Source organism: Punica granatum, chromosome 2 (genome assembly GCF_007655135.1).
Source record: "Punica granatum isolate Tunisia-2019 chromosome 2, ASM765513v2, whole genome shotgun sequence".
Lineage (NCBI taxonomy): Eukaryota > Viridiplantae > Streptophyta > Magnoliopsida > Myrtales > Lythraceae > Punica > Punica granatum.
Genome location: NC_045128.1, coordinates 21,009,060 through 21,013,013, shown reverse-complemented (window position 1 = coordinate 21,013,013; position 3,954 = coordinate 21,009,060). Strand labels below are relative to the sequence as shown.

General features: G+C 35.2%; 1 long non-coding RNA gene across 1 annotated transcript; it reads left to right on the top strand.

Moving 5' to 3' along the window:
- LOC116194721 lies at positions 1-3,360 on the top strand. The gene is made up of 3 exons (XR_004154512.1): positions 1-205; positions 1,896-1,977; positions 3,071-3,360. It is a non-coding gene; the product is annotated as an uncharacterized LOC116194721 (long non-coding RNA).
- Positions 3,361-3,954: the final 594 nt, after the last annotated feature.

Sequence of the window (3,954 nt, the reverse complement as noted above, 5' to 3'; positions counted from 1 at the left end):
TGTCTGTTTGGTTCGGTTTTCACCGGGGAAAGAAGGAAAAGAAACAGAGCAGAGCAAGGAAGAAATATGCAGAAAACAGAGAGAGAGAGAGAGAGAGAGAGAGGAACAGAGAGCTCGAGATGGAGCTTCGGGAAGAAGGGAGACCAGAGGGACGATGACAGTGAGGGTGATGGCGATAGTCTTATGTTGTCCTCTGCCCATCTCTGTCAGTGACCCTTCTCTTCTCTCTGTTCAAATTCGTTTTTCTCCAAGCATGCATTCTGGGTTGAATTTGTTACGGGCTAGCTTTGGTATGTTGCAGATTTTTCTTGATTGAAGCCTTATTTAATTGATTGTGTCCTTGCTATGGATTTAGAAACAAGTTAGTTGGATGAGTAAATAAGAGAAATTGATGAAGTAACTTAGACTAGTATATTTGAATGTTTAGTGAACTAAGCTAGGCCACATGGATGATGCTGAAATTTGTGAGTTAGATATTAATTTGGTTGGTTATTGCAAGAAGCAATTTTTTTAGATTTGTTTGAGACAAAGTACTGTAAATAGATTAGTGGAAGGTAGGGGAAGTTTCATTCTTATCATTTGTATTTTTATAGAAGCATAGTCGAGATTGGCAATGGACCTTTCATGGAAGTATTTTTTTAGTCTTATTGAAATGGAAAACAGTGAAGGAGGAGAAGGCCGAGCTTCGGGATCGGTTGGTAAGGTGGTATTCTATAGCCTTAGCATAGGTATTTACCGAATTAAGTGGAGTCTAAGTCTCTTACTTTCTTATTCGATTGAATTCAGTTTCGCTTTGAGTTGAAGGAGTTAGAGTGGATGAATTTACTTAAGCTTATAGGGATTAATGGAGGATCTAATTCGTGTATTGATTTTATGTTTAATTATCTTATCTTGATGTGTTGATTTGGATGAAAGATAGATGTATCTATATGTTTGGCTTAGTTTAATTTGTCTTAAGGAAGAAGTTAGACTGAATGAGATTATTATGCTTTATAGGGGCAAATGGAAGATTAAGTTTACATGTTAAATTTTTATTTGAAATCCGTAATTGACGTAATTCGTTGGGTAAAAGATAGATATATCTATGGATTTAGCTCTAGTTAATTTGTCTTGAGTTGAAGGAATTAGATTAGATGAGATTATGGATGCTTTCGACAAAGATTATTGAGTATAGAGTTTTGAGACACCATTTTATTCAATTGTGTATTTTCCTTGGTGAATTGAAGAGTGTGGTACGATTGAATTGCTAAATTGAGGAAATTAAAAGTGGAATTCAAAACAGAAATTTATGTAATTTCATAAGAAAAACTTAGGAGAATTGAATAGTTAGCTATTAGTGTGAACTGGTGAGTTATTTCTTGTTGAAGCCAACAGGGTGCTGTTCGGTACCTTATTATTATGAACGAATTATTGGTAAAGGAATATGATTATTTGCACTATTCTTGTGCTTATAACCTTATTAATATTCACGTATGGGAATTTATAGGAACTTGTCTCATTAGTGATAATAAAAAAAAAAGATGTCAAGTAGGAGACCTATAATTAATTCTTTTCGTTGATCTAAGTGCCGTTATCTGAGCTAGTTTGATTTGATTTTTATTTCTACGTATGATGAGATTATTTGCTTTGGATATTTATGATATGTGGGTTGATTTGGTGAATTGAATTGTTACCTCAATATACACACACGTTATGACGAATTATAATCTTCATAAATTGCCTAGAGTAAGAATCTAATAATAAGAATTTTGTTGTTGTCTTACATTGAGTGTTGGATTACTAGTGTTATTGTTGTGTTTATATCTTAGTTTCGTTGATCCTCCAAGGCCATTGCAGGACGATTTAGTATGAGAATTAGTGGAGAAAATGATTGTTAGGCATAACTTGTTTTTCAGGCTATACTCATGATTGATAGGAGTTGAGGACATTGATTGTGCACCCTGAAGGTCAATTTGGTGAATCATTTTTGGGTGTTCGGTGAGTACCTTATTCCATTGTGAAATGATATATATATATATATATATATGTATGTATGTTATGTGAATATTCTAGTCCTTTGTGAAATGATGCGTTTTAATTATATAAATTGTTAAGATGAATATTGTGATAGTTAGATTAAGGAATTGGTCGTGCTATGTTCCGTGATGGAATTTGAGAGATATTGTTTTGTATGTTTCACTTTGAGTTGAGATAACGCGGTGTGATTGTGTTTACTGGTTGTGTATGAGATATGTGATGGTAATGTGCTGCCATTGTGATGTGATTGAGATTATGCTTGGGTATAATGATGTATGACGTGAGATGGTATGGTTACAATTGATCATGATTGTGATTGTTGTTTAACTATAGCCATGGGACCGCTGGACCCGGCGGATTACAAAATGGGCCAGATCGGCCGCTGGACCCGGCAGAATACAAATAGGGGCCTGATCGGCCGCTGGACCCGGCGGAATAGAAAAAGGGATCTGATCGGCCGCTGGACCCGGCGGACTAGAAAAAGGGACCTGATCGGCCGCCAAGACCCGGCAGAATACAAATTGAGGTCAACTCTTACCGCCAGAGGTTAATAGGCGGCCCCCGCTTATGAGATATGGATTTTAGGAGTTGAGAATGATATGTGCGAGAGGTGCGTGGTTACGGTACCGTTTCAACTCTGTTGCGAGGAAATGCAACCCTATGGCTATATTGATTTGGTTGTGTTGTACATTGTTTGTTTGGTTGGATTGTTGTAAATGTGATGATTAATATGATTGTCTGAATTATTGTATGGAAGCCGTGTTGTTTGCTAATTTGATGTAGTTAGGTTATGAGTGCAAAATGATGTTGGTTAATGGTAAATTCTAATAATAGTTTATATGGTTATAAGGGCAATTGATTGTTGATGAATGAACTTAGTAATCATTTGTATGTATTGTCTAATATGTCGTGTGGGTGAATATTTGCTTATGCTACTACTGTTTTTATGAATATTTAATTGTCTAAAATATATTTATCACTTAATATTATTCATTTTGCTTTGGAATTTAGTGCTCACTGAGATGCAGCTCACACTCTGCATACATTTTTCCAGATAAGCTTCCGATTGCACGGAGGAACCACTTTTTGATATCGGGGATCAGCTTGGAGGACTAGGTAGAAGTCTTAGTTATTTGATAAGTATTCTCCTTGTACAGAATGTATTTGAACATGTTACGATCTGAAATTTTTGTTTAGTTGGTTAGTGATGTGGTTGAGAAAAGTTACTCCCTTTTGAGATATATATATGTGTGTGTGTGTGTGTGTGTGTGTGTGTGTGTATTAGATATTGCTGGATTGGTTATATATTTTTGAGAGTTATGGAAAGCAAATTTTATAGGAATAGTGATGTGGTTCTGATAAGGGCTATTGATGAAATTTAGGAAAAGTTCTATCGAAATTTCGGGTCGTGACAATTTTGGTATCAGAGCCTAGGTTAGGAGATCCTGTAGACTTAAGTTGAAGCTTGATCCCCGAGTAATTTTTGGATAATTATGGTGATTTTGCTAGGATTTCTTGAATTTTATGATGGTTAATTGAGTTGTTATTGTTTCGGATTTGTTAGTGAATAAGCATGGGTTTATGTCTGCTTGTTGGAATTTACATTTGCACTGCACAATAGGGAAATTGATACTAAGCAATCGAGGATTTGAAATATCATTAAACAATTAGGTTTTCATATCAAGTTTTACAGAAGTGCTTGCAATTCTTTGAGTATATATACATTTGGTTTAGTTTGTCGGAATATTATTTGGATCTCCGATTGAATCCAATAATTGCTGTCATGTTTATAATCTCTTTCTTTCGTATGGTAAACAATGAAAATATAAACTTCTGGCACATAGTGATATTCTTGTATATTTATAAGTTGACTTGGCTTATGTTTGAGAGGGTTATTCTGCTTGAAAGAAACACGGTGATAGAGAGCTTGATTAGGAG